Genomic DNA, 13,282 nt, shown 5'->3' with positions numbered 1-13,282 from the left:
ATGTAAGTTTGTGTGAGATTGAGGTGAGGTTACCTTTGTGGTTAGTTCTCCAGGGTGTGTTTAGGGAGAAGAGGTGACCAGGCCATCACCTTCTCACTGTGATACTCATTTACTAGGTCTTGTCAGTGGTCACCAGTTACCCTTTTGCTGGCAGCTGCTACGAGGTTGGTTAAATCCACAAGTGGCAGCAGGTTGTTGTGACCCAAACCCGAGCACAGAAGGCTGAAGTGGTGACGGGGAAGCTCTGTGCATAAGCAAGAAAAGGTGGAGTTGGTAATCGAGTTCAAAAACAAGGGCTCTGCCCCAAGAGTTGATGCCTCAGCCTTTCTTCGTGCAGTGGTTACAAGGGATCTGGGAGTTGGTGCCTCCCGCAGAGGGCACTGCTGCAGTACCCACGCTCCCCACAGGGGATGTGGCTTGTGCCGTAGCGTTGATACGTCAGTGCAGCCTTCCCCACAACCTTTCCCGAGATACACAATTGCACTAAGGTGGAAATAAATTGTCGGTGTGCACGTTCTGGTTTTGAATAAGAGGGACGTTACTCAAATAAGGTAACAACGCGTGTGTGCTTTTTAATAAGCACAACAAAAGCCACGCTTTGGAATAAGTCTTCTGATGAACAGACTGCAAGCCAGGGAGAGCAATGTGTAGTTTGCAAGCTGGGGGCACGATGGAGCAAGTTTCAGCCAGCTCAGTGATACTGCCTGTTGCATTTCACACAAATCATCTCCAGCATCAGGCTCCTGCCCTCTCTGGAGCCTGCTCACCTCTGTGCCCCTCTGCAGAGGTGTACAAACATACAAAGGGTGATAAAAGTGTGTCCACCTGATCCCTGGTCTTGGAAAAGATGAAATCCTCCCTTGACAGGCTGCTCACTGCTCCAGGGACAGATGCAGTAGTTTGGCTTTATGGTTTTTTTTCAGCCAGCTTGAAAAATGGTCAGATCTTTGTGAAACTTTGTGTAGCTGCAGGTGGCCACACACCAGCTGCCTCAGTGTTTCCTCCCTCATGGGGATGCAATGTAAAAATAGGTTGTTGCTAATCTCTCAGATACTGGGAGCTAAGCAGAGGGGAGAGCTCTGCTGTAGGCAGTGATGCAGTGGGACTGTGTGCAGGAGGTTTCACTGGCTTTATCTTTGCAACATGCTCCTGTCAGAACGTCAGTCAGCCTTAAAAAAAGCAGCAGCTTTCTCACAGTGCTGAGAATTTCTGTAAAGTTTCTTTCCAAGGGGAGATGTTGGGAGGGGGTTGGACTAGATGAGCTCTAAAAGTCCCTTCCAACCCTACCATTCTATCATTCTATGTTTTTGCAAGGGGATTGTGATGTAGCACTTTGGGGATTGGGGGAAAGAAAAGGTCTGTTGCTGAATGTCTTGGGTTTTGCTATGTTCTCATCTTGTTCCTCAAATTTTAGCTTTCAGGCCTTGACCTGCTGTCTGAGGGCAAAAAGAAAAACTTTTAAGGACCTTTGTGATAACATTTGTTTTCTGCTGCATCCAGATTTCACTTAAAAAATACAGTCTAGCCCTTTTGTCAACACCTGCCCTGCGTGAACTGACTGTCAGTTCAGACCTTAGAGACAAGGGAAACAACTGAAAAAAAAAGATCAAGGACCACTGGCCCTTTTGGGAGAGGGGAAGAGTACAAATCCCCCTCAGGATGCAACAGGTGGATCTGCAGCGCTTAGTACTTGAACCATTTTCTTCCACAGGCAGCCAGAAAGTATCCAGGCTCCTGGTGGGCCACAGATCTGAAAAGAAAGAATGAGTGGAGACATTATAAATAGCATTTCCTCTTTGAGGTAAGAAAGGAGATTTGGTGAAGCACCATCTCTGACATTTGGGCCTGATCTCCCCAAGTGGTTCCTCAGAAGACACCCTGGCTTGGTGGTTGAGTGCTGGAGGAGAGCTGGTGGTAGGTGCCCTGGATCTTTGCTAGGCAGGGTGGGATCCCTTGATCAGCCCATATAGCCCACAGCTGGGGCTGGCTGCCTGTGCTCAGACATCCTCCCTCCAGGCTTCAGGCTGGTACCTGTCTTGCTCCTCACCTGCAGACCGTGTTCCTGGCTTAAAGGTAGGTGTCTATATGTGATCTTTTGAATAAGCAAAGAGGTGGTTGTGCCAGGCTCTTTGTTGTCTCCTACTTGCAATGTTTATCCAGGGAGTGTGGACAGTTGGGCCTGTGCAGTTCTTCTGTATCTATAAGGGGATTTATATTTGCATCTTCTGCCTTTTGGGTAGCCCACAGATCTCCATGGCCACCCCTGGAGATGAAGATGGGGTTTGAATCACACAGGATGGTGTGTCTCAGGGCCCTTGCTTTTGCTGCATGCCTGAGGTTGTGAAGGGTAAAAACTGCCATCACACCAAGTTGTTTGAAAGTGAATAGAGGTCTCTTAGGTGCTTCACCCTTCAAGTTTGCTCTAACAAGTGCAGCAGACCCAACAGGGATGATGAGAAGAGGATCTTTCTGTACCTTTGGGCTCAGGCACGACTTGAGGGCTAAGGGTTGGAGCCCTCCTGAGAGCAGGAACTCCAGGACTGCAGAAGTAGAACATGTTTGGGGAGCTTTAGAGGAAGAAAGGGCAGGTTCTGGAGCAGTGTTGAGAGCTGTGCTGCAGGGTTCATACACAAGGGAAGGCACTCAGGAGTGCTCCTCCCCCAGGCAGCAGGTATCAGATGTGGTCACTGCAGGGTGAGAGTGGGAATCACTGTCACAAAACAGTTGTAGTGAAAATCCCTTTCTTTCAAACCTTTAGAATTTAGGAGCTTAAAAAGAGCCTGAGATCTCCTTGCCCTGGAGTTCAGGGGCTGAGACAGGCAGCTGGTAGCCATCAAGCAGCTGTGGGTTAATGAACTCCTGCTCATCAGCTGAGTGGTGGTGAACTACTTGTGTCCTCCCAGTAAAGGAGGCTGAAGCCATTTGAAGGACTATGGGTGTTTTACTGTGCAGCTGGAGCTACTTAGGGATGAGGATGGGGCAGTTCAGCTGCCTTAGTGGGTTTAGTGATTGAGAGCCTGCTGCTTCGTGAGAGCCCATGTCACATCCTGCCTACAGAGTCCAACCTGCTGAGATCAGTTTGCTTTCTCTGAACACTTGTGGAAAAGTGCAGAGCACCTGGAAGTTGACTCTCAGTGTATCAGGAGCCAGGCAGGACTGTTTGATATCTAGCTGTGTTGCCAGCACGTGGTTAACAGGCTGCAGATGTGATCCTGTCTCCGTTCCTACGTGGACACAGCAGAAAGCCTGTGGGCAGGAGCAGGGGCCTGCTGGGTATCTATGTTGCCATAGCTGGGGTCATGGGCATATCCCCAGTACAACCCTGAAGTGTGCAGCATGAAGGTCATTGCCTAAGTTGGCTCTGCGTTTTCAAGGAAAGTCATCTTCTAGTGATTGCAATGAAGCACAAACTTGAGAGAAAGAATTGGAAAGAGTTTTAACATAGAGTGTGGCTGTACTGAGAAGACTGATCTGATTTGACTTAATTATTGGTTATAGTGTCAGCAAATACAGGAATCTTATGAAAACAAACTGTAAGAAGTGAGGGAGGGAATGAAGCCTGTGTTTGAAGTTCTGCTTTTGGAATGCTTTCTGCATAGCTGGCTTTACTGAAATGGAAGGGTGAATTCATAGCTTGGAAGTTTCTAAAAATGTCTCTACCAAATGTGTGCGGCTGCTATCACATGCCAAGTGGTCCAGAGCAAGCCAGGCAAGTCAAGCTGGAATCTTTGGGGGCTGAGAATATCCAGGGGGCATGTGCATACTTGTCTACAAATACGTAGGGCTCTTCTTTGGAAGGGGCAGGGGGAAGAAAATCATCTTCCCAGTGCTTTGCCTCCCTATTTGTAATGGTGTGGGTCCACCAGAACTGAAAGCAACTATTACAGTGAGATGTGGTGTCTTTGTATATTGCTGCAGAGGGCACCAAGCCCTTCATGTAACTGGTTCCTGAGCTCCTGCTGTGTTTCTGTCCCTTAAAGGTGAGATACATGTTCTCCAAGTAGGCAGTGGGTACTCTCTGCCACAACCAAGCTGCCAGAGCAGAGTAGCAGCTGCGGTGTGGGCCACTCCTGATGCTCTGTGGGGTAAATGCCAAGGATTACCCAGTGATTTCTTTTTGAAATGCTGAAAGTTGATGCAGTTCTTTTATCTGAGGGCAGTTGGTGAGAACTGGAACTCTACTTCAAAACTCAGTCCTTTTAATAGGGCTGGGAGTTTTCTTTGCTGTTGCTCAGTTTCCCTGGTTATCTGTGTTTCTCAGGGTTGCAGTCCAGTTGAGGTTGGCAGGGCCCTTTGGATGTCAGCTGGACCAAGCCCTTGCTCGAGCAGGGCCACCCAGAGCTGTTGCCCAGGACTGTGTCCACATTGCTCTTGAGAATTTCCAAGGGTGAAAATTTCACAACCTGCCTGGGCAGCCTGCTCCAGTGCTTGGTCACCCTCACAGCAAAAACATGTTTCCTGATGTTCAGAGGGAACCTCTTCTGTTTCAGTTTGTGTCTGTTGTGTCACTGGAAAGAACCTGGCTCCCTCCTCTGTGCACCCTCCTGTCAGATACTTAAGTAGATCGCTAAGATCCCCAGCCCCTTGTTTTCTCTGGGCTGAACAGCTCAGCTCTTGCACTCTCCATTCAGTCCTTACTTGTACTTTTAAGTATGATACTTATACATTAGTTGAGAAATCATTTCGACTTCAGAGAGATGGAAAGAGCTTCTATTAATACTTCACATTTTAGTACAACATTTGGTTCTCTCTTCTAATGCATCGGTTGATGGCATCATTGAATATTTCTCAGCCATGTACAGCTGAAGTTAGGCTTGTTAGTGAATAATGGGACCAGTTGATATCATCTTTCCAGGATTTGGTAGCTGCAGGATTTGTCACTTATCTGTCTAGAAATAAGGTTAATTGAACCTAAAGTGTTCAGAGGTGGAAAAGTCAGACTTCTCTTTCTCTGCTGTGTACTGCATTGCTAAAAGCTTGGGGGGGGGGGGGAATAAAATGCCAGTACTTCCTGAAAACAAATCTCATATCATTCCACTTCATGTTGTGAAAGCAGCATCACTAGCTACCGTGATAACTGGAGCAGTGTCATCTTCATCTTTGCAGCTGCCTGGTTCACTGTGAATGTCCATGCTCACATCAAATAGTCACTAAATAAACCCTTCCCAAGCTGCTGGTCGAGCAGGGATGACCCATTCCCCAAAGCTGGTGTTTTGGTTGCAGACTGGGATCTTGGAGCCAGAGACTGACTGTAGCTGGGAATCACATAACCAGTTATTACTCCATCTTCTGCTTCTGTTGTCAGCTGTGTAGAATGCATCCAGGGGTCTTGCATCATCCTGCTGCTGCCTAAAGCTGTTTGTGGACTGGTTGAAGGCAAGTGTCTATCCCTGCAGCTGATGATGGACTTGTTCAGGCTGAGATGGTTACACTGATAAGCTAAAGTGTTATTTTCTGCTTGCTGGTATAAAATGGTAGAGTCCAGGCTGCTCTGTGAAGCAAGGCACAAGTCAGTCCCACTGAGCTGAGGTTTTAGCTTTCTCACACAGAGGATGCAATGGAAGAGTTTGTGCCGGTTTCATCAGGTGATGCATGAAGAGAGATGCTCTGGATGTGCCAGTGTGCTGCAACTGGGCCTTGAAGATCTGATCCCTTTCCAAGTAAAGAGAGAGCTACAGCCTGAAGATGGGACTGGGAATGTTTATTGACTGAACTGGGTTTAGGGCCTGGCCCTTTGTGTGGTGTACACACAGCTGTCCACTCAAGTTAGCAGACACAGCACACGTGGTTGCTGTTGAAGTCCTTTACTGTCTATAATTACTCACACTTCTGCAAAATCACTAGAAAACGTTACCTAGTTGTATCTGTGTGTCTCCTTGTAAAGACATTTGGTTAAGGGCAGCAAAGCCAGCTCTGATTTCCCAGGCTGAAGTCCCCTCTCTGTGCTATGGGCTGAGGCTGCTGGTCCCACCAGTGTGAGCAATATGTAGAATAAACTCCCCGCTTCTGGCACTGTGTGATCATGAAAAGTATCAAATTCTACACAAGCAGCCATATGGTCTTCACAGTAGCAAACACATTAAATATGAACCCTGTGGAATGCTTCATAAAAAAGCAGCTTTTAACTTTATTTGCCTGTGGTTTGGGGTTTGCTGTTGTGATTTTAAGCCTGTCACGTACCTGTTGGATGCCTAAATAACCTTAGAGGATTTGTACTTACCAGTTTCTCTTTGCCTAGCTACATCCTCACCCATTGCCTTTTCACACTTACTCCACCTGAGCAGGAAAGGCCCAGCCTGGGCTTGTGTGGTGCTGAGGAAGCTGGTTCCACAGTTGCAGCACGGACCTTGGGTACTGCTGTAAAGCAAAGCTGTGGCAATCGTTGCTGTACCACCTGCCTCAAAGTGATGTCTTGGGTGCTAAAACGTTGTCTCATTCCTGAGGCTGGTGCAGCCAGGCAGTCCCTACAAAAAATCTGGTAGGAGTTGAGATGGAGATCTGGTGAAGGTCTCTCCCTGGAGTGCTGTGACATCTCGCCACCACAGTCTCTCGCTCCCCCTGGGGCTCCCTTTTATTTTTAACCTCTCAACATGAGACCGATGAGATGTTATCGCTCCTGACCTTTGTCTCCTGCTGCAACATCAGAGCTGCCCCGCGTATCCCACTTATCTTGTGCCCTCAGAGGCTGCCAGGCTGGGTGGTGGGCTGTGCTGCAGCGCTGTGCAGCGCTTCGCCCCGCGCTCGGTGTCGGGGGCTGCATGAAAGGAAAGTGCCACTCGGCTGCTCTGAGCCTGGCCCGGTGATAATGCTGCCTGCGTCCCTCTGCTCCCGCGATAAGCGCCCAAAGGGCAGGCAGGGAGAACGGCTCCTCGGGGATCAGCGCACACCAGGCCCTATAGATAGAACCACATATATATAGAACAACATGAAAGCTTTTTGCTTGCTTCTTTTCAACAGCATGATGGCTAAGTATCACGTCCAGGGACGCTTTTGGACCTGACCCTTCCAGGGGTCTGGTCTTGTTATACCCGCAAGGTCTTCAGTTTGCATCGCCCCAGTGGGAATGGGCATTTGAAGCTGAAACCTCACACAGGCTGCAAAGCCTTATTTTGCAGGCATGACAGACACGCTCAGACCAGGGAGGGGTGGGTCACTTCCCCTTTATCTTTGAAATGGACAGCGGAACAGAATATTTCTGTTTGGGTTATTGGCTTTTCATAGGTGTCGCCCAGCTCCCAGAGTTATTGCTGCTGCTGCTGATGGGAGATAACTCTGTCAGTGGCATCTAGGTGCTGACATTATGGCTAGCTAGTCTGAAATGGAGATAAGAGTTTTCTATATTGAGTAAATCTATTGATCCAGTTGGCCTCCTGTCCCGTGTCTGATAATAGCAAATACTTGATGTTTCCAAGAGCAGAGAGCCTTCCCCTCTTCTGTATATCATTACATATTGTGTGTACACATATGAAAACGATCTATTCCGTGTATCTCGATGCTGTGTCATTTGGATTAAACACTGAGGAATTTCTTTCTGAGTCGTGTTCTTAAAAGCATGCTGCTTTTGCTTCTTTTCATTCGAGTATGAAATTGCAAATGCTGCTGAGGATCAGAATGTTATTCCCTTTATTTCTTGTTTAAATGTCAGAGGCTGTGTTGGAAAATAGCTGAGGCAAAAACGCAAGTAGCTCAATGCCAGCGACTCCTGGCTTTCACTGCCTGGTTTGTGCCAGTGATCTGTCTGCTTGCTCAAAACCAACCAGCAGCAAAAAAACAATGGGAGGATGGAGAAGAAAACACCACCGTTCCCTTTCTCTTCAGATTTTGTTTAGAACAGTTTTGTCTTTGCGTCTTTGGTAACTGCAGACTTTAACCCAAACTTAGTTTGTGATGTTTCACAGCCTTCATGGTAAATAACTTTGCAGACAATGGGGTGATATTCGTGCTGGAAGGCAGCACGTGGGCACTTGCATTCGCAGTGCTGCGAGTTAGGTGATTTCTGTGAAGATGTGGGCGTGTATATTAAGGTTTGCACATTTGAACGAGAACTTCTGCTCTTATCACCTTGTCAAAAAGACGTTATATGACATGTCTGTTAAGAGGATTCCAGAATGGAGCATCAAGCAGTAAATATAGAATGCTCCCCTCCAAAAGAAAAGACTTCTCTGTTGAGCACTGAACTCTAGCTCAAGGCTTTGCTTGTGCCTTGAGAGGGGACTGGCAGAGCTATTTGAGCAGACTAAAGCCAAAAGACATTAGCAGTTTTTCCCCACAATGCCTAGGGCACTGGGTTTAGTGTTGTTGGCGTAATAACCACACATGTGTTGCTAATTAACATATCTGACCCTTACTTTGAGGTACTGTGTCGGTGACACCAGGAGAGCAAAAGCTCCCTTGGGCGTGCAGAGCTGCGGGGTCCCTCGTAGGGCCCTGGCACACACAGCTCAGAGCTGCTGCCACTTCTCTGGTACCGTGTTCATCAGCCCCAGGCGCTGCTGGTGACAAATGACATTTTCTTTGTACACTGGGGCGTAAGATGGGCCATTTACACTCCAGATCAATTCTTTTAAACTGAAGGACGATAGCCCTGTGGCTGAATTATCTCGGGGCTTAATTCACATCAGTTAAACCTTTTCAAAGGCTTATTAAAATTCCTTAAGTGTGTCCAACTTATCAGCAGTTGAGTGTCAATGGCATTATACAAATGTTGCTATTGGAAATAACTGTTAAGTATTGTTTGACTATATTATTCTCATATATATATATATTACACCTGTGACTATTAATACTACTTAGTGCTTACACGACTCCTTTCATCTGGTGATCATAAGGCATTGCCCAGGGAACCAAGTACCCTTCTCCCCTTTCTAAACACAGGAAAACTGCCACGTTCAGAGGCTGTGTCTCATCCTTGGATTTAACATCTTTCACTGACTCCTGCCAGACTTGGCTATCGGTCTGCCCTGTCTGTTTCTAACAGGACTTTACTTCTTTGTGCTTCTGGAGCACCCAAACCTTGCACCCTGATACCCAGGCAGGGCTGTCTTCTATGTGGGCAAACAGTGCTGCTCCTTTGCTGAGGCACCTGCTATGCTGGAAAGTGGGTAGATCAATATATAGATCAGGATAGACTGACAGATGCGTGGCAGGGAGGAGGTGGTGCTGAGCAGTGCAGGAGACTGATCAGCAGCCACTGTCATTGTTATGGAGCAAAGGAAAGTTTGAGAGTGGAAGGGATCTTGGGCAGGTGCAGAATTTGTCATTCTGATGAGTGTCCCCATGCTGGCAGGGAAGCTGGGAAAATGTGATCAGAGGGTTTGGCATTAACATCTTGATGCTATGAAAGAGGATGAAAGGGGAGAGATGGTGTCTGAAGGACTGTGAGGGCCACTAGGCCCATGTTCCTGTGCTCATCCCCAGCAATGGTGAGGGAGAAAAATATCCTGGTTGTTGAACAAAGTTAGTGCCTATCTCCAAGCTGCAGCACGTGGATGGAGTTGTGGATGTGCATGTGTGTATGAATATCCAGTTAGAAACATTTGGGATTGATTCATATGTTCTTATGCACTTTTTCCCTTCTTTTCCCGTGCCCCCCAGGACTGTAAATATATAGTTCCTACCTTTCTCAGGCAGTGATGAAGGTTTAGGTTTTACACACCCTTGTACTTCACACAGGCTGTGTGTGGAGAATGCATTTTGAGGAACTGATTGTTTGTTCCAGAAGCCACTAGGTAGCACTGTGAAATAAAGTTCTGCTGAGCCTGGCTGCATTCCCTGCACCCAGCTGGCCTGGCAGGACTGAGAATGCAAAGTCCAGCACCTTTGGCCTCTGCACGGGTAAAGGAAACACGGGTGGGTTTAAAACTTGTCACACTTGGGAGAAACCAGCCACGATACACGCTTTGAGATGGTTTGGGCAGTATTCAGCAAAAGACTCCAGCATGTGCTGGCCCAAAGTGTGTGAGCTGCCTGCACGTGCTGATGAAGCAGAGCAGAGGCTTACAGAGATGAAAGCTCCAGTTTGGAAGCACAAATACCTGTTATGTTTTATTCTGCTCCTAAGTGAGTGTCAGCACCAAAACTCTGCAGCACGGGTGCTATGAGCATTTCTAAAATTCATCCTTGTGCTTTGACTGTGCCAGCTGCATGTGGTAGCCAAGATGTACTGGACTCAGATTTGTTGCATGTTATTGTCTCTTAAAAAAAATCTGTTGATTGGAATATAATTTTCTAGTTCTTACAGAGAAATCGGGAAATGAGTCCAATATATCAGTTCGCTCCTTGATACTCAACATTCTTTTCAGTTAAACTCTGAGTTTCTTCTGTCTCAATAGGATTGATCAATTCCTATAAGAGACACTTCACAAAGATATATGCATTGTCTTGAAATAATATGCTAAGGGTTATTCTTCCAGAGGAATGGAGCCAGGTAAAAATTGGGGTGTGATTATTAACTTGTTGGGTTTTATTAAAATGACTTTAGTTTGATCAGAGAAGTACTTTCTTAATCTTAAAAGTACTCCAAAACCAAAATTGGCAAGTCAACTCTTCTAACTTTTGAGCTTCAACAACTCAGTTAACTTCCTGTGCTTTGTTTCACTCAGCTCCATAGAGCCAACTGTGGAAGAGCCTGACTGTAGAGCAGCTTATGCACATTAAATACCCAGCAGCCAACTGTAACGTGTGTGACTGCAACAGCACCATATCACTGCTTTTTAAAATTAGACCTCTCTCTGGCTGCTGCAGGGAGAGGAGACATGATAAAGGGATTGAGCATCGTGCTCTGCAGTAACTGCTGGGCTTAAACACTCGAGTTACAGAAACCCTGAGCTGCCACCGCTGCCGGGAAGCTCCACGTGGTCCCTGCCTTCAGAGATCACGGTGTGCATGCAGGTCATTGTCAGAGGCTTTGAAGAACTTCAGCATCAGCTGAGGAGCTGGAAATTAGGATAAGGAGATCCTTTTTATGTATCTGCTGGGGCTGTACCTGATTAATGAATTTTCCATCTGCAAAATCAGGGGGTTGTACTAGGTGCTCATTGCGGGTCCCTTCCAAAAAGAAAGCTTTCGTGAACACAATCATTTTAGGAGTTGGATGTAATTCACAGCTCTCAGGGAAAAGCATGAACAGTGCTGACCAAAAAGGACAAAGTGGTTGCACTAAAGACTGTCTCTCATCTCATGCAAGCCAAAGACCCCCCAATTCACAGTGAAACACACGTCCTCATTTTGCCCTGACATAGGCCTGAATTGCTCAATGTTTTCACTTTTTTTATGAGTTTGGCCACCCTGCCTTACAGTAAAATAACATTGTAGCATCATCTGTTGCTCTAACAGTGTCTGTTAACACTTGCTGGGCGATTGCTTTACCTTATCTGGTTTCTTCTGCAACATCTGCGAGCAACTTATGTGGTATTTTCATCCCCCTGAGGATTTATGGTGACCTCCCAGGGACCTTAACCATTGGATCAATACACTTCTGACACCTGTAGATCAACATAAACTTGACCCTTGGTCTTGACGAATCTATCACCACAATGCCCTTTATTTAAAGCATCCCTGTCTTGGGGGAGCAGGGGGGTTTGGGCTGGCTGGAAGCGGCGACGGTGGTAGGGCAGAGCTCTGTCCATCTCAAGGTCAAAAGTCAAAATGATAAAGGAAGCGCCTGCCTGCAGTTCCCCCGAGTGGAGCACTGGGATAATGTGGCTCAAAGAAAGGTCCCTCTAAACTTTGAGGGTCCAGCCAGGCCCCCAGCAGGACCAAGATGCTGTGAGTGATCCCTGTGGCTGGGGGAAGAGCCTTTTAAAACGCCCTATTGGGCGGAAGCGCCGTTGCCCTCCTCGGGGACTTGTGATAAGACTCAATCTGCTGCTTTAAAAAGCTGCTGGTTGTGCTCACCCTATCTTTAGCTCAGGTCATCAGAAAGCGTTTTCTCTTTTTGAAAAGTCAGTTCCTCTCTGTGCAAAGGCTTTCCTGTTCTCATCTCTCACCCCAGCCCTTTTTCCAGCCGTGCACTCTGGAGCAGGGATTTCTGTCCGTGCCTTTGCAGCCTGTCTGCATTCAGTGGGTGATGGAGCACCCTTGTTCCTCTCCTGCAAGAGCTCAGTGTCAGAGATACAATTCAAATAGGTTCTCCCCAATCTCGAGCTCTCACTAAGGCTGAGTCTACTCCAAAAAGCAAAGCAACAAGCAGTACATGCTGCAACAATAGCAAAGAGAAGTAAAGACCATTCTGCAGAACAATACTTACAGCAAAGCTGTATTTTCACAAGGTTATTATTATTATTTAGTATTATCAATTCCCAAAAAGCTTTTCTACAAAATGTCAGTGGCTCAAAAATTCCCAGTTCTGAATTTAAGTAAGAATCAAAATACAGAATGAAGTCCCGTTGCCCACATGTTTTTTCTCAAACCTGTTTTTTTCATCATTTCATGGGTTTTTTTTTTCCTTTTGAACCTCCTCTGTTTTCATTTTCCCCCAGAAAGTGGGTGGAATGCTGCTGTCCTGCTTGATAAAACAGGAATGGTCTCAAAGACTTTTGATTTGAAGGCATTTGGCTAATGCATTTTAAAAAGGAGGATGCTCTCCAATTGGCACACACTAAAATCTGCACAATTTGTGTGATGTTATTTCACCTAACTAAAACCCCCTAAACCCACAAAAGCAAAACCCAAGGTGGGAATTAATTGCTTGAATGGTCTCTCCAGTCCCAGACACCTGTACCTCAGCCTAAACCTGACTCCTGTCATTTACGCTCCCTGAGCACATCACGTTGACTTCTGGATGAAAGGAACAGAGTAGAGCTAATGAGTCCCAATGTCTTTATTTCAGCTGCAGTTGGGAACAGCTGCCTGAAGGGAAGGAACCTGCACGGAAAATGAAAGGAATGAGCATCTGGGAGGCAGGGGAGGAGGTGGGAATAGTCAGGAGACGTTTCCTTCTGTTCTGCAGTTAAACGTGGTCTCTGTCTTTCAAGACAAATCTTGGAGGGCCAACTTGGCTTTCCTGGACAAGAATCTTTAAGCCAATTAATTTTGCTCTCGTAGTAAGGGTACATTTTACTGCTGGGAGCAAAGAAGCATCTGATTTTGGCAAAATACCCTGTCTATTCTGTTTTGATTATACACTGAGTTTTGAATGGGCTTACCCCCAAAATAGCTTCCTACACAAGTTGAGCAAGGCAGTATTGACTTTCACCAGAAGAGCATTGTCACCAAAACTAAAATCATATCTTCTCTGTTCTATGAAGAGCCTTGAACTCCACTTTGGGTCTGAATCATGTGA

The sequence above is a fragment of the Colius striatus genome, chromosome 9 (genome assembly GCF_028858725.1).
Source record: "Colius striatus isolate bColStr4 chromosome 9, bColStr4.1.hap1, whole genome shotgun sequence".
In the NCBI taxonomy this organism is placed as follows: domain Eukaryota; kingdom Metazoa; phylum Chordata; class Aves; order Coliiformes; family Coliidae; genus Colius; species Colius striatus.
The sequence above is the reverse complement of the archived record's forward strand: the minus strand, read 5'-3'. Positions refer to the sequence as shown.